Genomic DNA, 27,389 nt, shown 5'->3' on the forward strand with positions numbered 1-27,389 from the left:
AGATCCTTTGTCGTAATCTGGTAGTTCAGTCTCCCATGCGGGTCACTACCTTTTCAGCATGCAGCCCCAGCTCTGGTGCCCTGGACAAGTTACAAGCATTTATGCCTGAGCCTTGGAAAGCGTGGAGCTCAGCATGAGATACACACAGAGGGAAGAAGAGAGAGATCTGCTACAGGAGACTACAAGGCAAAGTAGGATGATGACACTAGGAAGCCTCAAGTGTTATAAGGAATCTGACTGGTAGATCAATAGGAAAGAATTTGACACCAGCTCTGGGCAGGAAGGATGGTCAGGTGGGTATGGCATTTGACTGGGACTCCGGAGATCTGGGCCTGATTTCTGGGTCTGTCACGGACTCCTTAGAGGAGTCTATTCCTCATCTGTAGAATGGAGATATTTCCTCTCTCCCAACCTTTGCCTGTGCTGTCTATTGAATTGTAAGCTCTCCAGGGCAGGGACTATGTGTATGTTCAGAGCCTCACACAATGAGCCCCCCAGCTTGGTTAGACCCTACTGTAATACAAACAATAAATGAAGACAACATCCTGGTGGTTTCGGTTTGTGACTTGAGTGCACACAGATGACTTAGCTTGATGCCCTCTTTTTCGCTTCTTTATAAAGATGGCATGAAAGGCTTGTGTCCTAATAGACTTCTCCATGCTCGATCTCATTTTTTGGTTGAACTTATTCAGGTCTGGTATATACTGGGAGGCCCTATGGATGACTGGAGAACTGCTGTAACTGCGACTTCACAGCATCAAGATGACAAAGGTGAGCAAGTGAGAGGAGAAGTGATTTTCTGCCACATTGTTTAAAATGTCCTTGTTTTGGTTAACACCGATTGAATTCCAATGGCCGATGGACACTTTGCAGAGAGTGTATCTGTGGTAAAAACTGCATAACCTTTCAGTCTGGGAATGAGCGCTCACAATAAACATCTGAGACCCACATGAGGTCCTTCAGCAAAACCAGTGAAGAGGAGACTGGGCATTCCCAAAACCCTAAAAACCAAGCAAGTAAAATATGTCTTTGTACATCAAGAAGCAGAAAATGGCAATTTTAAATGTTCCTTTGCAGGTCATCTTTATGCCTCACAAAATCCCAGAAAGACAGGTGAGTTTTATACCGATACAACTGTCCAAAGTTCACTCAGCAAATCGGTTTTCAGAGCCAAGCGTAGCCTAAGTGATCTGCTGTAACCACTACACCACACTCCCTGTCATAAACAGATAGCTAAGGGTTAATGTCTCTTTCACCTGGAAAGGAGTAACCTGAAACACCTGACCAGAGGACCAATCAGGAAACAAGACTTTTTCAAATCTGGGTGGAGGGAAGTTTTGGGGTGTGAGTTTTTTGTTCTTGGTCTTGTGTCTGTGTCCTCTCGGCTCTGAGAGTGATTTTCCTACCTCCAGGCTTTCTAATCTTCTGTTTCCAAGTTGTAAGTACAAAGATCGTAAGACAATAGGTTTATATTGTTTTTTTGTATTTACATGTGTGTAGTTGCTGGAGTGTTTTGAATTGTATTCTTTTTGGATAAGGTTGTTTATTCATTTTTTTTTCTTAAGCAACTGACCCTGTATATTTTCATCTTATACAGAGACTATTTTTAATGTATTTTTCTTTCTTTTTATAAAGCTTTCTTTTTAAGACCTGTTGGAGTTTTTCTTTAGTGGGGACTCCAGGGAATTGAGTCTGCAACTCACCAGGGAATTGGTGGGAGGAAGAAGTCAGGGGGAAAATCTCTTTGTGTTAGATTTACTAAGCCTGACTTTGCATACCCTCTGGGTAAGGGGGAAGAGAGATTAGCTCTCTCGGTACTTGTGTTTCCAGGACTGGAAGCAGGGAATCTCCTAGGGTCGTCCAGGGAGGGGAGCCTGGGAGGAAGTAACCAGGAAACAAGGGGAGGGGGTTATTTCCCTTTGTTGTAGAACTCAAGGTATCTGAGTCTGGGGGTCCCCAAAGGAAGGTTTTGGGGGGACCAGAGGGTATCAGGCCCTAAAAAATTCCTGATTAGTGGCAGCGCTATCAGATCTAAGCTGGTAATTAAGCTTAGGGGAATTCATGCTAACACCTGTATTTTGGATGCTAAGGTCCAGATCTGGGAAGAAATGTTATGACACTCCCTTCTGGTTTGAAAGTCATCGAGTCGGCTGTGCACGTGGGTGTTAGCTGCGCTCACAACACCATTATCACAGTGCCACTAATTATACAATTAACCACTAATAAGAGGGGATTGGGATGGATTACATGCTTAACTCAAACACATGCTGTGAATGTGAATTTATGAAATCACTCCCTCTCCCTTGGACATCGTATCCTGTTTTCATGGCTTTAAAATGACTCCCAGAAATCTCTTTCTCCTAGCCTTTCTGCTGGAAAACTGAAATCAAATGGGATTTGTTTGCAATCTACTTTGACTCCTTCTTTCCTGGCAGAATAGCACCTTGGATTTGTCTGACAGCAATTCAATACAAAGATTTGCTTGTGCAGTCAAAGCCTTTGAAATGTCACAATCACAGCTCTTAAGAAACGGTGCAAGCATCAGGGCAGTTGATGGTACCAAGAATTCTCAACCTAGCAGTGGAAGTGCTGTCATTGTTCCTGCGGGGGGAAGGGGGGGGTGGCTGGAGATTTACTGATAAAGGGGAGGAGCAGTGCTAGAAACAGGAGTGGGGCAAGCCTTGGGTGAGGGTTTGGTTTACTTGGGAGAGTGGATGTCACTGGGAAACGGAGGCATTATCTGCATTTAATATGGTCTTTTGGAAAAGACCTACGAAACCAGAGTCCGGGCCAAAAAGATCATGAAAGATGGCATGGCCTAAATACATACATTAGCATGTGCACACAGTTTAAGTTCTTTTCTTAAACTTAGTGCAGTACAATGCAAGCCAGCTCAAGTATCCATCCAGGGCCAGCTTTAGGCACCGCATGGCCCGATTCAAAGGAGCTGCCGCCGAAGTCCCGCTGCAGTCTCTGTGCAGAGCAGAGGCATATGACTTGAAGAATGGCTTCAGAGCTGTAGGTCTCTCAGAACTCAGACTTCCAGCTTCAATGTGCTGTGTCTCCACTCTCCCTCTTGGCTAAAGGGCAGAGATTAAAGGATCTCCATTCTGTTTTTCAGAAGGCCTGTTGAAACTCTGCACTGCCGTCATCTTCCTCCTCAGGCCTGCGTCACAGAAGTTATCTGTGTCTTGTCTTTTTCGCTTCACGATAACTAGCTAACTAACTACTGGGGTTCCTCTTCCCAGAGCAGTCAGAGGAATCCCTTGGAGATTTCTGGCTCAGACCACGTGAGCCAAAAGTTAGACTTAGCTCTGCAGAATCTTCCTCTGCACTTTACAATTCACTCCCCCACACCTCCCTAAACAAAGGGACTGGTTGACGATGGGATACCATGCTGCAGATGCTCTGTGGCACCGTCTGTCTAACGGCAGCTTAGTGGCCTATGCAGCATGAAGTTTATGGTTTCACTCCAGTTTCTGTGGGCACGTAAGTAGGCTGAGCAGAGGGGCCAGGGACCAAACGGTCCATGGAGGCTGAGCCACGCTCTCGTGGAGAAGGGAGGTCCCTCCAGGTTGGTGCTGGAGACATACTGGTGTGGCAGTGCTGGGGAGATGCACGCCTGCGCTGGACCTGCTTTCCGAGTAAACAGAGGCCTTGAATCGCTGGGGCTGTTCACTTACCACCTACCACCAGTGCTGAACACACTGAAAAATTATCAATGCATTTATTGTATAAACAAATAGAGAGGGCTGCAGAGCCGGTGACCTCTCCCCTGGATGTGGTCTCCATAGAGCAGGGCTTGGGGAAAGCACTGGCACGGCTACATTACAGAGCTGTTTCGTAGTCACCCCCAGGTGGTGCTTGTTACGTGGACTGGACTAACACAGGGCTTCAGTCTGCAGTGCGGTCAAACTGGCACCTTTCATGAATACTAAAAATAACATCTAGAGCAGGGGGTCTCCAACTTTCTTACTGGTGACCACTTTCACACAGCAAGCCTCTGAGTGCGACCCCCCCCTGCAATATATTTAACACCATTATAAATGCTGGAGGCAAGCAGGGTTTGGGATGGAGGTTGACTGCTCGTGATCCCCCATGTAATAACCTCATGACCCCCTGAAGGATCCCAACCCCCCGTTTGAGAACCCCTGGTCTAAAGAAGTCCAGTCACAGCAGACAACACAGCAGGCCAGACGCCACTGTGATGGGCAAAATATAAGAAGCTGAATAGAACAGACTGGGTCCAATTTCTCACTCTGCTATATACTTCCTGTGTCACCTTGAGCAAGTCACTTAATCTCTCTCTGCTTCGGTTCCCATTTGCAGATGGAGATAATGACCCTCCTTGCTCCCCGCCTTGTTCTGTCATGTCTGTTCAAACTGCAAAATCTTTCGGGGAGGGACTGTCGTGCGTGGTCCCTAGCACAGTGAAGCCCCAGTCTCAGCTGGGCTCTAGATGCCACTAGGTGCTACTGTTACACAAATAATACCAAAAATAGACTAGAATAGATCCATTGCTGTTGTAAGTGGGTGTCGTTCCAATGGAGAGTCCAACTGACTCCAGTGGAACTACACCAGTTTGCACCAACTGAGAACTGGGCCCAGACCCCTTATTTAACAATAGCGGATAAGTGGAGATATGTTCCTTCTCTTTGTGGGATTTGGAGGGGTCTGTAATTATCAGAAAGGCCACGTAAGCAACCATTTGATGCTGGGGCTAGACAAAAGATTCTGTCTGTGCTAAGGGTAGGACAGATTCCTAAGAGGTCAGGAACAGGAATCAGCCATTTATGCAGTTACCACATAATGATTCTGAGATAATTCTGAGTTGGTTGCTTCTAGGGGATTTCTGTAGCAAAAAGAGTATTAATGTCTCAGGGTGGGTGGAAACTTCCCTAGAAAACACTTTGCTGCTTTTCCTTTGTATGTGAATTTACCCTTTCAGCTTGAGGAGCGAAGGACATTATGCAGGGAAAGGTTACTGTGCCTAGCCAGCCGATCCCTTTAATAATAGCCCTTCTACAGTGCCTTTTGCTTGAGAATCTCCAACTTTTCTACTGACATGGATAAAGCTTTAGCCCCACGGTGAGAGAGAGAAGTATTATCCCAATACCCTTCACTGCCTTTCCTATTCAGTTTGTTAAAGTACTGGCTTTCTCCCAGTAGGCGGTTACACTGCATTGATGGGAAGAGATTCCTACCACTATATTTTTAAATAAAGCACTTTGGGCCAGATTTTCTAAAGTATTCAGGCGTCTAAAGATGCAGCTAGGTTCAGAAAGGCTATAACTTCCACTGAAATCTGTGGAAGTTAGACACCTAAATACCTTTGAAAATCTGGCCCCTTTGAAAGCTGTCTGGATGAAGATCAGCAGCACTGGCCATTAATCAAATGATACTTTCCAACATATACCCGGCCACTGAGCAATCCAGGATACATTAGATGGTACAATGGCAGGGTTCAGGCTGATGTTTCAGGTGGAAATACACCAATGTATCGTGGAATGGCTCATTTTAATGCTGCTGTGATTGTCAATGGTGTGTCAGAGAGCTGAGAGCTTTGGAGAGATGTCTTTTTCAATTATTATTTAATTCACAATAAATAACAAAGTAAACAGGGATTTTGGAATTTTTCCCAGTTTTGCAGGAATCACGTATTTAAATCTGTCTTGAGGCTGCAGAGTTTAAGATCAGCCCATACATTCAATTCTTTTGGATTCAAAAATTCAATTTAAAAAATAACCCAATAATTGAAGCTTTCAGGTCTGCTGGGGAAAGAGACCAAATTCCTCTCTCTCTCTCCACTCCCTCCCGCCCCCAACACACACACTTTACTCCAACCCCAAAACTAGAAGGATCTGATAGGAGTTTCCAGTTGTTTGTTTCAGGCTCCACAGAGATGTTAGCAGCACACAAGAGCTGTGATAGGAAATTCAGGCTCTGAGACTGTGGAAGGGACGTTATCAGGGTTTGATTGTGTGACGGGTCCCATCAATACATCAGAACAGAAGACAAGAGGCTGAGAAGTGGGGGGTCACACCCCTTCATCCCTCCTTCCCATTCAGGAGCACAAACTTCCCAGTGGCAGCTCCAGTAATTCCCAAAGTAATTCATGGAAAACAACATATTATGATACTTTTAAGTGAACTATTAATACAATTTAGCAGCATGGGAAAAAAGGAGAGCTAGACCCATGCGGCAATCTACAAACCATGGTCTGTGGATCACAGTTTGAGAACAACTGCCCTAAAACATTTGTAGCAGCTGTACACTCAAGATTTTCTTTTTTCTTCCAAAAGAAAGGCCTGGAAATCAGGTAAGACTAAGGGCTGGTCTACACTACCGCTTAACTCGATGTAACTTAAGTCACTCAGAGGTGTGAAAATGAGCCAATGTAGCATGGTAGTGCCCTAAGCTACCTCCCTGAGAATGCTAAACTCACAGAACCCAAGGGGTTGAGAGAGACAGATCCTCTAATGCTCGGGATGAACGTTGCCTTCAGTAAAAAACACTGAAAAATAATTTAAAAAATCTCACTCTTTTCTTGCCTCAGGGGAGATGAAAAAGAGAAAGAGAGAACCACGCATGTCTGATGCTAGTTATGTCACTTAATGCACCTCTGGATGATGCTTAGAGACCACAGTGATGGGCATGGTATAAACACTAGAACAGAATAGAACAGAACATGACCTAGGTATTTCTTCCCAGATGCCCAATCTTGCAGAATAAATTCATTTTCTCCCACATGTTCTGTGCACTGAAAATGCACTCTTGACCCTCGGCCAATTTAAACATGTTTCAATAGAAAGCTAGGCTCTGAATATTCAATGTGGTGGCTGGAGGAACATTTACCAGGCAGGAGAGACTCTATAATGGGAGCTTATTTGACTGTGAACATCTCAAAGTCTGATCTTAACCCTTCCAGAGATAATTTCCCCTTGGACCACTCCACCCATGTTATGCCCTAGAACACCACCAAAAAAAGACGGAGCAATGTGTTCCTTTAGCACCAGTTGGGTGCCTAGTCTCCATACGACAAAGTGGGTATTCACCCACAAAATCTTATGCTTCAATATGTCTGTTAGCCTATAAGGTGCCACAGGACTCTTTGCTGCTTTTACAGATCCAGACTAATACGGCTACCCCTCTGATACTCTCCAGCCAAAGACATCCTGACCAGAAACATGCTGCATGAACTGAATCTTCACTCCAAGAGACTCAGAGCCAGATTTTTAAAGGTATTCAAGCACCTAAGTCCCACTGAACTCAATAGGAGTTAGGCACATAAATTCCTTGACAAACCTGGCCCTAATTCCCTTAGTCTCCTAAAAAAAAATGCCATCACTGAGCAAAGGAAAGAATCCCCACCTCTCCCATGAGCCCAGCACCCTACTGCTGTCATTAGTTATAGGAGGATGTTGCTGCTGGTAACAGCATCGTCTATTTCCCAAGGGAATACACTGCCCTGCAGCTAAAAAAACAGCTGGATTAAAGTGACAGTAACAGCCACTTGCTTTGTTTTTCCAGGTTAATTTCATTAATTGATTTGACTCTCACCCCAGCTTGCTCTTCTAAAAGCAGGAAAATAATAAACTGAGAAGTGTCACATCGGGAGCTGGGAGCCAGGATGCCTGGGTTCCATGCCCAGCTCTGTCAATGACTCATTTTGAAAGAGGAATAGGTCACCGTGCACAAGCTAGTTTTTAGCAGCTCTATGCCTTGGTTTACCCACCTGTAAAACAGGAATAATAATACATAGCCCAAGGGTGTTGTGAGAGTTAATGTTTGGAAGGTGCTCACTAATTATTACTAATTAAGTATCTCCATTAGGAAGGCCATTCTTTACCTGGCTCATGCAGAATCTCTGCCCTCACCCTCCGCACACATTTTTGAAATTAACACCACTTCATCCTGTTTACTTCTTTCTTTGTGCATCAACAGCAGTGATACTCCTGCTCTGGCAATCCTGTGTGTTCCCGAAATGCTGGGCAGAGGTGGCCAGCAGTCTGTGCTAACAGCAGTACATCAAAGAGTAGTAATTTTTAAAAATATTGTGATTAATATGACATTAATGTCTATATGCCCCAACCAAGATCAAGGCCCCATTATGCAAAGCACTGCAAACGCACTCAGTGAGTGACTGTCCCTGCTTCAAAGAGCTTACAAAAAAATTAGGCAAGATAGACAAAGAGGAAGAAGACGTGCAGAGTGGTGAAGTGGCAGGCCCAAGATCTCTTGGCTGGTCAGTGGCAGAACCTAGACTACAGTCCAGATCTCCTGTCTCCCAGTTCACTGCACTAACTGTTACCCCATGCTGACCCTCATTTCCCAGGATCAGAGTGGTGATTTTTCTCATCCAACCAGCTGCTTCTGCAAAATGAAAGTCTGAACCACAAGGCATTTCCCCAATAGCAGAGCTGGAAAGGCAGGGCAGATTCAGGACACAAATGATTTGATTGCAGCTGTAATGCTACTATTAAATAGTCTCTGGCAAAACCACTGCTCCTTAAGCCACTTCAGTTGTGCTGTGATAACACGACACTTGCTGTTGGCATTCAGAGCATGATTGCTATATTGATCCTTCCTCTCTATCAATCACAACCCCCGCTATCTAATCCAACCAATCTAATGGCTCTAGTCTAACAGGTTTTTCTATACCACCTCTCCCCTGATGCCTAGAGTACGGCATGAGCCTTCCCCTGCACCTGCCGTACAATTCATTTTCTGCCACTCTACATATTGGCTTCTCTACACCAACATTTAGGGGGCCAATCTACACTTAAAATGCTGCAGCTTCAGTTAATCCACCTCCATGAAAGCTGGTAGCTATGTCGACGGGAGAAGCCTGTCTACACCAGGGGTTAGGTCAGTATAGCTCAGAGGCATGGATTTTTCACATCCCTGAACGTTGTAGTTATATTGATGTAAGTTGATAGCATAGACCTGGCCTTAGCTTGCTGCAAGATGGAGTGAGAATCTACCCTTCACTAGCATGCTGCACACTGACTGTCCATGTGGACCCTGCTGAGGGGTTTGTTAACAGGCTTTTCTCTAGTCCCCTTTGAAACAGGAGTAGATTAAAAACCATTAAGGAACTTTGAAGGTGTGTCATCAGGGACCGCACAGACAGTTAGAGCACGGCAGGCAAGTGCAAGTTCAATTCCCACCCCTTGCTCCAGCTAATTGTTCAAGAGAGACACCTTTGCTCATCTGAAAGCAGGCGACCCATGCCTCGGTCCCAAACACTTCCCTGCCTCAGCCCAGATGGCTCAGGAAACCGTATAAATAGCCCATGCAAGACGCACAATTATGAAGAGGGCAGGTGGCAAAGATATGTACGAACTGCTGCAGGGTTGTTGTTTTTTTTTCCTAATTATCACTTCTCATATTAGATGTTACAAATAAAACATTCGCTGCCCCCTGGATGTGTTGGAGGTTGGGAAATGGGTATTCGGAAGTGATGCACAAACGTATCACTCAGAGCAGTAGGTAAAGACAGTCGTGTGACAGTTTCAAAAGAGAGTAGTCAGTGTCTCTCTTGCCTGGAATCCTTAGGGCAGTGGCTATCAAACTTTTGTACTGGTGACCTCTCTCACATAGCAGGCCTCTGAGTGTGATCTCCCCCCTTATAAATTAAAAACACTTTTTTATATATTTAAGACTATTATAAATGCTGGAGACAAAGCAGGATTTGGGGTGGAGGCTGACAGCTTGTATTGTGACACCTCCCCCATGTAATAACCTCACGACCCCCTGAGGGGTCCGGACCCCCAGTTTGAGAACCCCTGCCTTAGGGCTACCCTATCGCCTACCACCACATTGTCCCTCTAAGCAGTGGCGAGCTAAGTGTTTTAAAACTCCAAAGTGACTCGTGATTTGGGCTGTCTCAGCTGCTGGTGAGATACTTTAAAGGGGCTTGATCTTCAGGAAGCGCTGAGCACCCACACTCTGAAAACCAGCCCCTAATAGTGTCTCTCACTATTCTAGGTCCTCATAGGTCCCCATTTCCATAGCATCTGGACTTCCCACTGTCCTTTAAACGTATTTATCCTCACAAGACCCCTGGAAGGTAGGGAAGTACCCCCATTCCCTCTGTACAGAAGGGAGCCGCAACAGAAAGGCTCAGTGATGTACTTAAGGTAACACAGGAAGACTGCAGCGGAGCAGGGACTTGAACCCAAGTCCTAGGCTACTGCCTGACCCACTGGACCATCCTTCCTCTCTAGGAATCATGCAGCCAAAAGCACTAGCCCCGTGTTAGAAGATGTGGACCATTATGCATGGTGCCCATAGGCCAGAACTTTCAAGAGAGCTCAGTTGCCTCGTAGGCACCTATCCAAGGGGCCAGGTTTGCAGGAGAATTCAGCACATTGGGTGTGCGTTGAGTGCTGGGTTCTTTTGAAAACCTGGACACAGAAGTGTCCCAATGGCTGCGGCTGGGTGCTGAGCACTTCTCAAAATCTGGCTCTTGCTTCAGTGCCTGAGAGGGAGCTGAGTTCTTTAGACAATCTGGCCCTGATTGTGGTTGCTGAACACTCGCATATCTGCGTCTGAGCTGGTCTCTAAAAACAGCTAGAAAATGCAGAAGATAACAGAATACTGATCTCAAATTGTGACCAGAACATAGACAAGCCTGGGCTGCACAATGGAAGGAGAGAGAGAAGAAAAGCAAGAGACAGCAGAGACCACAGCAGCAAGGAGGCATCAGTGTAGATTTGCCTTACAGTCTAAAGCTTGGTCGCTTTTCACAGCTGTCTGATAGTAATTTTCCCTCCAGCTTCTGTTCCAGCAAGTGTGGCAGGCCAGTGGTGTGGGCGAGGGCTGTGAGTGGCTAAGCAACTGGGTAGCAGAGAAGCAACTTTGGCTGCAGGAAAAATACTACCTTAAAAGGAACCTTGATTGGAAATGAAAGAGCGTGACCAGGATGCTGTATTTGGTAAGAGATTGTCTCTGCAGAGCTAACTGCCTGCAAGATTGCAATCTGGGCCTTTGCACCTACAGCAACCAACAGGTGGTGTTTTGTTTTCTGTTTCTTTTCCAGCAGCAGTGAGTTAGTCAGGAAAGGATAAGAAGAGAAATTCAACAGGCAGATCCCAGCTGCGATGCCATTTGCTGAAAGGAGCCAAGTGACCTCTAAAATAAGATGCCTATTAAACATTAGAGATGCTTGGATGCAAATCAAGGCAATGTCAGTTTGCAGGGTTTGGGCTGACTTTTGGCAGGGGGGGTGGAGCTGACGCACCAATAACTCAGAGAAAAATTGCATTTCAGACCCCTTTGAGAGTTCTGGGTGGCCTGGAGGGCTGAGCCCAGGGCTGGGAGTCAGGTGCCCAGGGTTCTTGCTCTACCATCAGTTTCACTTCGCCTCCATATCTCAGGTTCCCCATCTGTGAAATGGCAACCTTCCTCAAAGGGAGGTTGTGAGGATGCTATTGTACATACAGCACCACGGAAGCTCAAACGTTTATTTGGCCACTTCGAGATTTTCTCAGACAACCTGCCCCAAGTTTCAGGTGTGTAATGAAGCCAGGAGTGTGTTCTAGGGTTTGTAATGAATGATTCATCTGTCTCCTGAAGGAGAGAGTGGGGACCAATGGACTCAGAAATATGCTGCAGTCTGAAAACCTTAATGCAAACATGATATCTGTGAAGTGATTGCAGTCCACCCAGTGTCACGTGCACATAAACGTATAACTTTTGTTTTCAGCAGGTGGCCAGGGCTCTGCTTGTGACACAGAAAGTGGAAGGATTGTCTGGGATTCAGGGGCTTAGTTCTCAGCTCTGCCACAGGCTCCCTGAGTGATCTTGGGCAAGTCACCTCATCTCTGTTGCTCCATCTGTAACATAGGGCTAATAATCCTCCTCTTGTCTATTTAGACTGTAAACAACTTCAGGCAAGGACGCTCTCTCACTATGGATATGTGCCTGACACAATATGGCCCCATCTCAGAGGGATTCTAACCATTACCATCATAAATACATCTGGAATACATTAGCCAAATTTAAAACAGCCAACTCAGAAGCTAGGGTGCATGGCTACTGCACTTCTGTCACCCATAATGTATGAACACGACACACAATAACTACGCACTCCATCCTGCAAAACCTGTTGTTAGCATCCATTCAAGGGACCTAAAAGGGTGGCCAATTAGTGAAAGTGGCCTTCACAAAAAATACAACACTGAAAATAATACTCTGTGCTTCCAAAGCAACTTCCATGCCAGCATCTCAATGCTCAGTGCAGACTCGAATGAGCAAACCTCACGGAGCAATGCAAGCTCACATTTCACTGATGGAGACATTGAGGCACAGATGTTAAGTGACTGGCCCAAAGTCCCAGGGCAATAGGGTGACCAGACAGCAAAAGTGAAAAATCAGGACAGGGGGTGGGGGGGTAATAGGAGCCTATATAAGAAAATGACCCAAAAATCGGGACTGTCCCTATGAAATCGAGACATCTGGTCACCCTACAGGGGGAATCTGTGGCAGAGCCAAGAATACACTCCAGCCCGTTTGACTCCTCTTTAGTCACAAGACCTTCCTTTCTTTTCTAATGATGGTGCTTCCAGCCTTCGCTGGGGAGATTATTCCACTGTCTAACTGATTTCACCCTGAGGAAATTTCCCAGATATGGTGCCTACATTCTCCTATGCCCAAGTCAATCCTGTTACTCTCTGATCCTTTCCATATGCTGCCCCACCCCACACCAGCCTCTTTGGGGTTGGCTGTACTGTCTGAAAGGCTCTGTGTGAAGTAATATGTCTAGAGATCCATCAAGTTCCCTCCTCATCTGTTACCAGGCTGTGAGGTTGGAGATGGGGAGCCAGGAGTGGCAACATGGCACTCTTGGATGCATATAGGCTAACACAGGCCTACAGCTGCTTCTGCATCTCACACAGAAGACAAACGCGAGTCAGTCAGTGGAGGCATGTCTGCGAATCTCTCCATCAAGGGGCAGCAGTCCCTGGAAAATACTTCCCCCTTACTGGCCAGGTGAGCTGGCACCACACCTCTCACCACACTGGCAAAACCCTCCAGCAGGCAGACAGGACCAGTGCCAAAGAGGCCTTCACTGTGTCAGCTGGAAGAGTGACCTATCCGGAGAGTGGATGGTTCTGATAGCTAGTCATGCAGCAGGGAGGCGGTATTGCCTAGTGGACAGAGCCCCAGCTTAGGGGTCAGGAGAGCTTGGATCAGTTCCCAGCTCTGCCACTTACTTGTTGCAAGCCCTTGGGCATGTCACTTCTTATGTGCTTCACTTTCCTGTACTCAGGGAATGATGCTACTTACCCAGCTTGTAAACATGCTTACAGAGCTAAGAGGGGAAAGTGCCAGTTATGATTAATGAGTCTAAATATCTGGTGTTTGCAGCGGGTAACTGTTTTCAAGTTAATTGGTTTTTTTTGGTGGTCTCTCAAGAGCATTTTCACAGCTACCCAAGGATGGAAAGCAACCCCATTTCACATTTATCACACATTCAGTCTGTGGTTTGTTTTTCTGCTCTGCCTAAACCATGTTGCCACTGAAAATGCCAAGCAGTCTAACTGAACCAGAACCACTGGTTACCCTGCAGTAGCCAGGGCTCCATCCATATGCACCACTCCTCAACTTTAGCAAAGCCCACTGCCATTCCATTAACCCTCTGCCTGCTGCCTGTGCAGAGTGCCGTCCCCACCCCCTCACGGACACACAAACAATGCCGGAGCCTCAGGCTGGAGGCTGATGTTTCTTCCCTTTCAGAGTTAATGCCACCATTGTGCCAATCCGTCGGCACCGCTCATTCTGGTTTGTTTGCATACAGAGACGGGCCAGTTGGTTAAAGCATCATTGACACCAATTCTAGTCCTGGCATGGCAAGGATTTGGGTTCCAGGCATTAATCATCTGGTCTAGGTAACTTCTCCCCACCAGTGATGAGGGCGGCGATGATGAGGGAGCTGAAGGAAGCAACACGTAGGGGGCAACTTCGCCACATATCTGGGAATGTGGCAGAGCTACAGCAAGATGCAAAGGACACCGGCAGCCACAAAAAGTGCAGCATGAGGGGAATGCACAGATCCAGGGAAAATGTCCTCAGCCTGAGCACGTGAACAGATGTCACACTGAGACTTCAGTGTTATCTCCTCCTAACAGCAGCCTGGCAAAGTTTCATACTGGAGGCAACAGATTTTCCCCTCCTCTCCCAGCCGGCCGGCTTCCTTCAAAGACGGGCCAATATCGTGCCCTGCGAGCAAACTCCTCTGGGTTTTGGAGAGAGGCGTGACGGAGGGGAGGGGGAACAAGGCTTCCTAAATGCCCCGCACCAAAACCAAAACACACACAGGAATCTCTTCTGCCAAGGAGGAGACCAGAATATCCTACTGCTACATTTGGCATAAAGCTGATCTGCCTGTTTCTGGTCTCCCACCCCCGGCCCCCAACTACCCTCATGCCCTCTCCCACAAAGTACAGCATGCCACCCAGAGATCAATAAGCCCCACCGAGGAAGCTGTGCTGGGAAGCCAGAGGGATATAAAAGGGGAACTGCTCCTTTAAAAGCAAATCCCACTCTGCCGTACCTTTGCTCTGTTTACATTGCAATGTTGGTGAAATGTAACCGCACAAGGGGAAGAGCCAGTACTTACACGCTGGAGAAAGAGGAGACTGTTCTTTTCTTTCAAATCAAGTTCACTTTTGCTTCCTCAAGTCTCTCCCGTCTCCGATCTCTCTCCTACACCAGGCGGGCTGGTCTGCCTGGCACACTTCACTCCCAGAAAAGGTAAGAAAAGAGTCTTCCCGCAGCAACCTGAGGCTGGGGCTGCAAGAGGCACTGTGCAAAGGGCGGGGAGAGAGAAAGAGAGAGAGAAATCCTCCCAGTATGGCTGGAGTATTTCATGTGTGACACTGGCTCCTCCCCAGAGCTGACATCCCTGCCGGGCAACTGCCAATCCTGGGGGTGTAGCAAGCCCTGCTTGGCTTGGGCTCAGATGTCTTTTCACCAGCTGTCCCAGGCTTACAAGGATGGGTGGGTGCACAGTGTACTTCTGGATGGCAGCAGCCACTTGCTCCTGCTTATTCGGAAAACAAACCTGGCCTCTGATCCCCCTTCCCACCCACCAAAACCCACGGTATGTCTTCACTGCAAAGTTTATTCAGGCTCTTACTAGGGGGCTGTCCACACACAAAACCCTCTTCCCTTGGGTGGGGGTGCTTTCAACCCAGGCTAGCTGGACAGGCTGGGGATGTAGGCTAGAGCCTAGGAGCCATTTCCAGTGGACTGGTAATTCACCCACTCGGCAGTGTGGATGCTGGCAAAGAGCCTAACAAGCCTTGCAGCAGCATCAGGGCTGCATCTCCCTGTTGGGCACCGTCAGCCATCGTTCCAAGCAGCAAAATCCAGCCACGGATTCCCCATCCGTCTGTGCCCCAAGGCATATTGATCTGAAGTCTGATTCAGCCCATGGCAGACAGAGCAGCTGGCTGGGAAGTTTGGTTTTAGAACCGTCCCTGCCCCATGGAACAGATTCCCCAGCGGGTGGAAATGAGTGTGGCTCGATTGACTTCAAAGGAATGATGCTGATTTACACTAGCTGAGGATCTGGGCAGCTGGTACCAAAGTTCAGAGTTCCAGCCACTCAGGGGGACAGGGAGTCTGCTGCAAAATTCTGTCCAGAACCTGACTGTGAGCCCTGCTCCGACCTCCGAGTTTGGGTCATGCTCCTCTTTCCCTCAGCAGGGCCCCCTGCAGAATTCTTCCAACATAGTGGGGAAAACCCATCAAGCGCAGCTGGCTTTATGCTGCCTCCCACAGGAGTTCCTGGCAGAGGCAGGAACATTTCTTTGAGGGAGGGAAATATGCCAGCACTCTGGCTATTCCCAGATACCCTAGGGGGCACAAACCAGGGAAGCCCTGGAGGTTGCTCTAAGCTGCAGACGATGCAGGAGATGAACTGGACCCTAGCAGCCTCCACATAAAGCCAATGTTGCTCACTCTCACTTCCCTAGATCCCAGCACCAAGTTCATGTGGGATGAATCTGACTCCCAGCATGAAAACACCAACAATCAACCAACCTGTGGCATGAAAACATAAGGCTGGGGAATTGGTTACCCAAATCTTTTAGATTTCTACTTATCAGCCTAATGTGTTTCCATTGGATTCTGTGTTTGTAGCATGATCATCTTTGCCAGGAACTATTTGCTGTATTATATTTAGCCAAACATATTCAGCTTTCCAAAAACAGACACCCATGGAAATAAATCAGGCTTCCAAAAGGTATCAACATCATCTGTCTGTGACTAATTAATTTCTCACATAACTTGCAATATCATTCCCATCCCCTCTCCAACACTGGCTGTCACTAGAATTTCAGTAACAAATGTAATGTTAGGTTAAAATGTCAGCGTCATCCAAGAGGATTTGGGGGAGACCGGAAGGTTGGAATAAGATGGAGATGCTAATAACACACCTCTGTTTGGCAGGGCATGGCGCCCCTTAGAAAGAGGGCATGGTGAACAAGAGGCCAGAAGTCGTCCTGGGAGACTGTCCTGTCTGTTTTCATACAGAATTACAAGGCTGTCTGTTTTCTGCTGGAGAACTCCTTGGAGAACTGGATAAATGATGACATCACAAGAGTGTGAAAGCTGAGCAACTGAGAGAGGAAGGGATTTTTAATCAGGCTGTTTTGTTAGCTCATCTTAATACCTTTATAACGCTAACACCCAACCAAGATCTTGGGAGGGATGTGACCTTAGCAGAGGTGAAAGTAAGCCGGTATGGTCTGGTACGGCGTACTGGCAAGAGCCAGTATGCCGTGTAGGACCGCACCGGCTTCTGCGGCGGGGATTTAACCCAGAGCTCTTTAAATCCCGCCCATGGCTCCGGCAGCCGGACTGGGGCTGGGATTTAAAGAGCTCAGGGCTCCCCGCAGCAGCAGGAGCTCCAGGCCCTTTAAATCCTGGCCCCAGCACGGCAAAGCATGAGGTTCACCGTGGCAGCCAGAGCCCTGGGCGGCTCCCAGCCACCTCTTCAGCTGGGAGCCCCTGGTTGATTTAAGGCCCTGGGGCTCCCAGCCACAGCAGGTGCCCCAGGGCCTTTAAATCTTGAGAGGCCCCATCTCTTCCGCTTGAGGCCACGCCTCTTCTGGATAAGGCCATGCCCCCCTCAGGACTCCGGCAGTACTGGTAAGTCCTGTAACTTACTTTCACCCCTGGACCTTTGTGAAATATTCAGCATCTTTACCACTATAACCGAGAAACTTCCTAGCCCAACTCTCTAGTCTTCTAGAGGGCCCTCCAGCTAAAACAAGAAGTGAAGACCTTGTTGCACCTCCCAGGCAGACACACAGGCTAAGAGTTGACCAGGCTTTGGAGGCTGAATTCCGCTCTCATCTTTAGAAGCTGTCCTTCCAGTTCATGCCTGAGGTACGTTAGGCATGTGGGGTGTATAGATAAGCTAGCTGGTGAGAACTGATGGCTTATGGTTAAGGCAAACGAGAACATGGCTGATCTCGGTTCAAACCCAGCTCTGCCACAGACTCCCTGTGTGACCTTGGGAGAGTCCTTTAGTCTCTCTGTGCCTCAGTTCCCCATCTGCCAAATGGGGATTATAATCCTTCCTTTGTTTGTCTTGTCTATTTAAAATGGTAAACACTTTGGACAGGGACGATCTCTTAACAAGTTTACATGCAATGCCTTGCACAATGGAGTGATTTCAATAGAACGGCAATTCTTGCTGCTCACGTGACACCAAATGGAACTTCAGTCTCCAGTGCTGCCAGCCTGGCGCCTAAAGTCATTTAGAACCAGGAAGCCAAGCAGAATCCCAGGCAAAACATATCCGTTAGGGACAGTGAGCCCAGAACCGAAGACAGAAAGAGAACTCACTGGCGGAACCAGTTTCAGAAGCGGCACTGGACTTGCATGCAACAGCTAGGACTTTTACAAGCAATTAGTGAGCGGGGATGTAAGATCCGTGTCTGTGTCACACCAGCTGCCTATGGGCCCATAATATTCCCCATAAAAATAAATCACACTAATCACCATGCCAACGGAGAGCTCTAATCCTGATGGGAATGACATGGAGTGGAGAAGCCAAGAATTCTGCTGGTGCAGCCAGAAGACAGGAAGATTTCCTAGTGCTAGCTGTTCAGAGACAGCCTGGGAGAGAAACCACCTCAGATAAACATGGCAGCAGCGTGGGAGAGGTTGGGAGCATTACACTGAATGTTAGATGTTCATTAGGATGCAGGCCAGCAATACAGTACCCCTAGTAGGAAGGCATTGGGCTCCATTCTGTAACCCAGGGTTCATTCCCAACAATATCCTAAAGCAAAGTGTCCCCTAAGCAACAGTCTGTGGAGGACAGCAGGGTCTGATGGTCATTGGCCTTGAGTCAGGCATATGTCATCAGAAGCCTTTGCAACATGGAGTGGCACATTTAGGCACAGAAGGGTTTAGAACATGTAATCTATGGGGAAAGGTTAAAAAAAACGGGGCATGTTTAGTTCTGAGAAGACAGAGGGGGGACCTGACAACAGTTTTCAAATATGCCAAGGACTGTTACAAAGAGGACAGTGATCAATTGTTCTCCACGGCCACTGGGGGCAGGACAAGAAGTAATGGGTTTAATCTGCAGCATGGGAAATTCAGATTAGATATTAGGAAAAACTTTCTAATGCTATGGGTAGTTAAGCTCTGGAACAGGCTTCCAAGGGAGCCTCTAGAATCCTCATCATTGGAGGTTTTTAAGCAAAGGTTGGACAAACATCTGTCAGGGTTGGCCCATGTTTACCTGATCTGCAAGCCCAGGCGACTGGACTTGATGAGCTCCTGAGTCCCTTCCAGCCTGGCATTTCTCTGATTCAGTGATTTGCAAGGCAGTGTGGACTGTGCTTTTCCAACACAGCAGTTTAGCAGCTGGGTGGAACGGAGGCATGTTTGGGTTTTTTGCAAAGTCCTGCTGTGCCCACAAACTGTGAAATCAAGCAGTCATATGAAATTTCACAGGCAAATTTAGCTGAAATGGGCCTGTTGAAGTGAGGAATATTTTTCAAAAATTGGTCTGTTTGGAAGTAGCGACAGTTTGCCGAAGCCAGTGACTGTGAGCATGGCAGCTTTCCCCTGGAGGCATTTTGCTCAGGGGCTGGACAGGGCAGTGAACCCTGGAACCGATACTGAAATGCAATTCCTAGTGCACAGATTGGCCAAACTGCAGCCAATGGGTCAGATGCGGTCTGGGGAGCTCCACAGGGAAGCCCCTGGTTGCTTTCATGTTGGATACAGGTTGCATCCCTTGGAGACATCAGCCCTGCTCCTACCCTGCCTGGCACCTTGTGTGGTCACTTACCCCTCCATAACATGAGCGCAGATGCTCACAGAACTGGACAGCAGTGTTTACATCCACTGCCCACTCATTTTGCTCAGGGGGAATGGCTACATGGGATGCCAGGCAGTGGAGAGTCAAGCCCAGCAGGTAACTCTCCATCTCGATCCAGAGGGGTCTGGCATGCCAGGACCTGCACCAACATGGGCTGCATCTCCACATGAGCAATGACAGCCACTGCAATCTGTTCTGTTTCATGCCAATTAGGCACAGCCCTGGGGCTCCTGTCAAGTTATCAGCATGGCCCTTAGGTGGGCAATCCTAGGCACCAGTGGGTTAGGATTCTGCTAGAACGTCCATCGCAGCAGGTGAATTCCCCAGGAGACGGGCATAGAGATATGGACATGTCCACCCTCTACACAGAGAGCACCAGGTTTCTGCCTTAAACCAAAAACGCCTCCCCACCCCAAGGATGAGCCAACAGCAGAGAGATCCCAGACGACACTGCTGAGTCCTTTCGCTAGAGATGGGGAGGTTTCCCTGCCAACAGGACTAGAGATGGGGAGGAGGTTTCCCTGCCAACAGTTTTCTAGGAGAGGCTGGTGAGCCCTGATCAGCATTTTAATCACAGACTCCTGAAGGGATTTGCTCAGGCTGCTCTTGCCTACAGCGATCTCCTTCAACTGGTGCATCTGCAGAGCCCTGGCCCCAGAGGAACCGGCACAGGAAACGGAGCAGAAGCTAGTGTTCCAGTTCTGCGGGCAGGGGAGCAGGAGAGATCATTCACTGCAGCAGAAGCTCCACAGAGCTGCACCCTCGCCCACCACCACCAGTACAAAACCAGGGGGTGCAACCTCGCTGCTGCCACCCGATCCCTGGGTCACCTGTACTAGGTTGGAGATGGGGAAACAGCTGGTTACCACCCGGGCAGGGAGTTGTGGGGAGGAGCTGCGTTTACTGGCAGATCTTCCTGCTTCCCACTGGAGAGTTTGTACTGGGTTATTTGTCATTTCGGATGCACAGCCTCAATTCTATTATGTATTGATGTTGGCTGGAGTGAGGGACTGATCAACTCTGAGGCAGGGACGTCTCTCCCTATGTGTATGAACAGCACCTCACACGTTGCAACTTGTAGGTGCTATTGTGCTACAAATAAAAGAAGAGCCTGGCAAGTGAAGTAGGGAGGGGTTATTATCCCAATTTAACGGGATGGGGAAACAGATGGGGAAACTGAGGCACAGAGCATTGACGTGACTAAGAGAAGAGTTCAGTCTCCATGGTCCATTCAGCAGCTGGTCCCTCCGTGCTGCGACCAGCAGCGACGGGGGCCAAACGCAGTGGTGGTTTTCATACTACAGGCCCAGTCCGCTAGAACTGCACCGAGACGCCAGCTCATTGCATAAAAGCCACCGAACACGCAGTGCGATTACCTCTCCTGGCTACCAGGCTGGGCTGGAGGCGATCTGCTGGCAAGCCGGCCAAACCCCTGAACAATCTGTCCCAGAGATCTCTCGTTTTCAATCATCCTTTGGCCCTCCCTGGTCTCCTCTAACACTGATCTCGGCCTCCAACCCTGGAAATGCAGCCCGGCCAATCTGCGCTAAAAGAGCCGGGCATTCCATGTGGGCAGGCTGCTAGCATCCCCGATGGAGCTGCTCAGGCCCCAGGCACCAGCACCCCCCTCTACATAATTCCACATCCATCTAGAGCAACATCCGTCTGGGGATCTCAACGCCCCTGGTGCAAACCTTCCATGCTCAGGCCCCACAGCACCCCTGCAAGGCAGGGGAACATTCGCCTCATCTGATTGACGGGGATACTAAGGCACAAGGGAGGCTGAGCAAATTGTCAAAGGTGACAGCAGGGCCGGCGCTTCCATTTACGTGACCTAGGTGGTCACCTAGGGCGTCAGGATTTGGGACGGTGGCATTTTGCCACCCTTGGCGGCAATTCGGCAGCAGGGGGTCCTTCTGCGCTCTAGGTTGTCGTCGGCAATTCTGCAGCGGGTCCTTCACTCACTCTGGGACCCACCGCCGAAGTGCCCCGAAGACCGGGAGCGCGGAAGGATCCCCCCTGCTGCAGAATTGTCGCCAATGACCGGGAGCGCGGAAGGACCCCCGCCTAGGACGTCAAAAACCCTGGTGCCGCTCCTGAGTGACAGGGAGTGAGGGAGAGCTGGGAATAAAGCCCTGGTTCCCAGTCCCGGTGCGCTAATCATTAGACCCCACTTCCTCTGAGAGGCAGGACTGGAACCCAGGAGCGCTGATTCTCAGCCCAGTGCTCTAACCACCAGGCATACCTATTAATAAAAAGTCATAACAATCCTAAACTGAGCACTCTAACATGGGTGCATCTCACAGTCTAGACCGGAGAGTGAAGAATCCGCAGCAATACGTACACACTAACTGCAGATAATATTCTCTGCTAGTCTATGAAACAAGTGTCAGCACAAGGGGAAGTCACCTCTTTTCTTTATGCAATTCCCCTGCCTTCACCTCGCTTCCAAGTAGAGCAACACTGGCGTGGCACAGCTGTCCCAGATCCCGGAGGATTCACAGTGGTGCAGTTACAGATGCTCACACGCAGGTTTTCTCCTCTCCTAACCCGAGACAGCTCACGTGCACACACACGCTTCACTCTGACAGAAGCAGGCAGATGGGTCTTCGGGGAGCAGGACGTACAGTGCGTTTTAGAGTCTCTCCTTCCAGTGAGCACTTCACCTTCCCTTCGACCTGCCACTCGGGAGCTACACAGGCACTGACTCCCAGAGATAAAACATGTTCATCCTCTGCTGCCCACGTCATGTTCGTCTCTTGCACGCACACACACACGAAAATCATTGCCAGGAGGCCAACCACTGAAGCGTTCAGTCTGACCTTTAGATTCAAGATGGCCAACTTCATTTGCAAAATTTGCAACTGGCCACTGATTTTTGGGTGCCCAATCGGAGTGACCTTGGACCTGGTTTTCATAGGATACTGAGCCCCTGCAAATCCCACTGATTTCACCTGGAGCGGCGACCTCTGAAAACCCTCAATCTCAAGTCAGGCACTCAAAATCAGCGTCCACTTTTGCAAAACCTGGGCCTGAGGCGGATGATTTTTGCTGCTGCCTTGAGTTAGAGCAGACAGCTGGGCATCAGAACTCCTGGGTTCTGTTCCTGACAGTGTGGGACCTTGGGCAGGCTAAGAGATCTCTCCATGCCTCTGTTTCCCCAGTTTGCAGGCTTACCTCACTTGTGTCAGGCACACTGAGATCTTCAGCTGATGGGAATGTTAAACTGCTATTAGCCTGTCATTTCCCCACACCATCCTACATGTGCTCAGAGGGGTTGTTGATCACCACGTTATCTAAATAACTTATTATTAAAGCAGCTGTCACCAGAGGCACAGCTTGTACTAGACAGTCTTTGTGCCTCTGTTCCAGCATGCTGTGGTAAACTGCCCCACTCAAAGGCAGATTACCACTCAGGTAACAGACCAGGGATCGTTTGGGGGTTAGCTGAGCCTGTGTACCTAAAAATTCAAGCAGATCTGACCTCCACTGGCTATTTCAAACTTGTCACTTCGCTTTTGCAGCGGCTAAAGCAGCAGCAGCAGTTTCTTACTGCTGGTATCACAGGAGTGCCATCAGGTGCTAGACACAGAGCGAGAGACAATCGCTGCCCCAAACTGTTTACAGTCTAAACTGAAAAGATCGACAAAGGGAGTACTGTTATCCTCATTTTACAGGGGAGGAACTGACGTATAGGAAAGAATGGGCCAGATTCGAATACTCTTACACTGAGTAATACCTACTTCCAATGAGATGTGATTTGCCCGTGTTCACAAAGGGAGTCTGTGGCAGTGTCTAGAAATGAGCAGGAGGTGTCCTACATCCCAGTACAGTGCACCAGCCACAAGAGCATCCCACATGGAGAGTAATCAGCTGAGGGTATGTCTACACTGCACACTAAGCTGGGACTCTAACTCCGGTTTGAGCCCATGTCTCCATTCTGTCCACATACAAATCAGTCTGACTCGGGTCAGCAAGCAGGTCCGAGGACCCTGCTAAGCTGGGGGGTGCATCAGAGCCTGAGTCCTGCGGTGACCCGGGTCCGAGCCCAGTCATTGTGGACTTGGGTCAAGCTGCAAACCCAAGTCAGAAGGTCTGTGCAGTGCAGTGTGGACGTGTTTCAATGGCTGTGAGAGCTGGGTCCAGCAACTATAAACTCAGGTTTACAGTGCAGTGTGGACGCTCAAGCCCACACACCCAGTTTACAATTCAATGTGGACATACCCTTAGACACACTTCAGCCAAAAGAAAAACCCAATCAACTAACCTCATTGCACTTAACTAAACTCACTGGGGCTATGCTACACACCTCACACACACTAAAAACGTACAGTCAGCCAAAATTACAGTTGACCATAGCAACCAACAGACCAATAGGAAAACAATAAATCCAGCAGCAACTAGTCTCAATTTTGCCCTCGCAGCATCACCATAACAACGGATCCACCACTCGGAGCCAGAGAATTGTGCACTTAGCAACCAGAGTCAGACAAATTACATGGGAATAAAAATTATGCAGAAAGTATTTTTTTCAAGCTTTTCATGTAAACCCATTCAAAAAGCCTTTGGACTCTGCAAAGCCAGAGCCTGAAACTCAGGGTCATGTCAAACGAACAATAAGGTTGCAATCAATAGTTGCACTTTTCCACCCAAGAGGCTCTTCGGGCCAAAGACACGGAGTTCTCCTAGGGAGGAATTTGGCCATCGGTTTGCACTACTTAACTCTTGGCTGTGTGGTTCAGAATGGCTCCTTTCTGCCCCTTACACAGCCAGCATCCAGGAGAACAGGCATCACTTTCCTAGAAACCTCAGAGAGACGGCGGAAGCATCCAGAATTTGCTAACGCTAGGGCCAAAGCAGGACTTAAGTAGTGCATAGGTCTTGGGTTAACCCTCTGCACTAGGGGGATCTTCCCACTCTCCAAAGAGCAGTGGGACTGGGGGAAGCAAGCAGGAATGTTTGCTCAGGAAAGATTTGCTAGGGACCGCTGCTAGGGATCCCGTGGCCCAAGTTCCTGGGATTGCAGAGTTTGGGAAGATGCTCATGCTGCAAAGACGCTCCCAAGCAGGGAAAAATTGGTGGGACTTTCCTCACATTCAACTCACCTTGCTCCTCCCTGCCATCTCCCTTTCCCCTCTGCTCCCTAGAAGAGACACAGGCTCAATTAATCTGCATATTTGCTGCTAATTATTTACCCAGAGCCACCAACTGGGGAAGTTGCTCTTGCATGGATGTGGCTGACAAATGCTTACTGACTGGGAGTCAAGGCTGCCCGTTGCTGCCTAACTTAGCTCGACACCCAGGGTTTGAAGAGAACATGGAAGTCAATGGTGTAGTGGCTGGGGAAGAGGAATGCAAAGGGACTGGATATGCAGGCAACTCCCTTCTGGGTCAGCTATCCCAGTTATACTGAGGTTAAGAGAGGAACACACTGAAACACCTAATTATAAGCTTAGCTGGGAGCAATCTGAATTATCACACAGGAACTGACATTCCCCATGCAGAGGCAAATTGCTCTCCTCTAATGGCTGCTTATCACTAGGATAAATCCATTGAGAAGAGCGGGGAAGCATTGGGCCCACAGAGTATCCTGGGGGGAGAGGGTCAGATATTTGATACTATGTGAGATGAATTTGGGGTGGGGACTCAGCCAGTTTCCCAATGGGCAGGTGTCTGTAGCACAAATACCCCTTCCACTGCTGGCCCGCATGGTTGGCAGCTTCAACAGAGAAGCCAGGACTGAAGAGGACTCTCGGCCCTGTGCAAGACAGCACCACAAGACCTACCATTTAAGGCAATTTGGAGGGCGGACGTGGTGCCTAGGCCATGTGCTGGGCCTCTGCACGGGGGTGGACTTCACCCTGACTGAACAGGCTAAGGAGACTCAGCTCCTGTCCAGTCTCCAGCAGAGGTGGGACACGTCAGCAGATAGCACAGCGGATGTCTGCACTGTCACTGCCCATTGATTTCGGCGGGAGCTGGGTGCCCACCTCCCTGAGGCTTGGCTGAAAGTCCCGGCTGGTGTGTCGATTTGTCCCCCCCACAAGGCTGGGGAAGGCAGGGAGTTGGAGCTCACTCACAGGACAGAGTCAAAAGCATTTAGGGGCTCATAAAGACCACCCCCTTGTCTAGAAAAGGGTTAGGCTTAAGGGCAAAACTCTCCTAACTACTCTGCTCTGTGAGTGGCCAACTTGAGATGCTTCAAAGGGGTCTGACTTTTCAGAGGTGCTGAGCACCCTCAATTTAATGCAGTACTCCTGTTCTTTTTGCAGATACAGACTAACACGGCTGCTACTCTGAAACCTCTCAATCTAATGGGAGCTGCAGCTGCCACACCTCTGAAAAACAGGCCCTTTTCAGAGGTTTCAAGCTGGGCAGGTGAACATTGAAACACCAGAACCAAAGCCCATTTGGGGGAGTTTGGGTCCTTAATTCTAAAGGAGGAAATCATCTGGTGAAGGCACTAGATTAGGAGCCAGGACTCCTGGGTTCTATTCTTTTCTCTACCACAGCCTGGCTGGGTAGCCTTGGTCAAGCCACTTATGGTGTGATCTCCAGAAGTGCTGAGAACCCACAAGGCATGATTAAACCAACAGGAGCTGCCCTGGCTCAGGATCTCTGAAAATCAGGCCACTGATTGCTCTGTGCATCGGTTTCCTCATCCGAAAAGTGGGGGTGTTAGTTACACTCGCTCACAAGAGCGTTGTGAGGCTTAATCTGTTGATGTCAGTGAGATCCTGAGATCCTGGTTGGAATAAGCTAGAGAAGGGCAGATCTTTGTTGTTATTATTCATTCTTTGGAGAGCGACAATGATGCCCAGCTCCACATAGATGTGGGAAATGCCATGGATGACAAAAGCAACATACATGTAATATGCAACTCCCTGGGTCTCTCTCTCTCTCTATTTTACATGCAGAGCAGTCGAATGCCAGTGTCAAAGGAGTTTGCTCCCAGCCATGGACCTCGTCCTCTATGGCATCGTGCGAACAGAGCACAGACAGAGGTGAGATAAATTAGTGGAACAATCCATCTCCCTCCACTGCTGACTCATTGACAAGCTTCCCTTTTTCCAAGCCAAGGGATCCGTCCCACTGGCTCAGTCACACTGGCTCAGTCACAGGCCCAGAGCAAACCTCTCTCCTGCCACCACAGGTGAGCGAGGGCATGGAGTCGGGACTTGGCTGCTTTCGCAGGGGCTGGGTGAAAGAGCTACAGGGAAGTGTCTGCCTGCAGGGAGCAGCAGGAGCAAACAAGCAGCTCAGGTGCGTGCACAGAAGGTCAAACCCTTCCCTAGCAGAGCACTGCTGTGGCTAATTAATTCGCGAGTCTGCAGAAGCACCTGCACAGCGCTAGGTCCTTTCCAGACAGACAAGAAGGGGCAGTTGCTGCCTCAAGCATTTCACAGTATAAGGTACAGCCAGAGGTCAAGGAAGGGGGTGAACACAAGGGCCTTTCTAGTCACATCAACAAGATTCCCGACAAGCTGCGCAGCAGAAGGGTCTCTTTTCGGGGAAGGGGGAGGGGGGGCTTACCAGGGAAGCGGGGAGGGGCTTAGCAGATGAGCTCAGGGAGGGCGAGGGTGTCTGGGGGAAGGCATGGAGGTGACTGTCTCAAAGACTGACGGAGGGGAGGACCGGGGTGGAAATGCTGGTGGAGCAGAGGGGGCAGGGGGAAGCTTGAGTGATGCAAGTCACACCCCTCTGACTGCTGTCCAATGCCCAGCTCTGAGACCAGCCGTACCAGGCACGGCTGGGTGAAGAGCACCTGCATGTGGCTGATTCAGCAGGTCAGACGAGAGGATCCCTATGGCCCCTCCTGGCCGTATAATAGGACTTTATGGAAAGAAAGAGTTACAGCAATGCACATGGCTGGGTCATCCCAGGGAGAAGAGCTTTGATGGCACAGAGAGGGGAATGGAAGGGGCCACTCAGACACTCGCTGCTATGGCTGCCACCACCAGGACACTGTGCTGGGGTTTGCTCCCCACAGCTCAGCACATTTGCTATTTTCAGCCCGGGCAGGGGAACCAGC

General features: G+C 48.9%; 1 protein-coding gene across 3 annotated transcripts in view; it reads right to left on the reverse strand.

The window, feature by feature from the left end:
- Positions 1–27,389, reverse strand: part of CDK18 (cyclin dependent kinase 18) — a 174,030-nt gene that overhangs the window by 58,419 nt on the left and 88,222 nt on the right. For 2 of the 3 annotated variants that reach the window (XM_050955614.1, XM_050955612.1), the window contains exon 1: positions 14,627–14,839. The exons of the other annotated variant lie outside the window; for it this stretch is intronic. The gene's annotated coding sequence lies outside the window, so the exon portion shown is untranslated. Of the gene's footprint in view, positions 1–14,626; positions 14,840–27,389 lie in introns of those variants that run through there. 3 annotated transcript variants of the gene reach the window in all.

This window comes from Gopherus flavomarginatus, chromosome 5, assembly GCF_025201925.1.
Source record: "Gopherus flavomarginatus isolate rGopFla2 chromosome 5, rGopFla2.mat.asm, whole genome shotgun sequence".
Lineage (NCBI taxonomy): Eukaryota > Metazoa > Chordata > Testudines > Testudinidae > Gopherus > Gopherus flavomarginatus.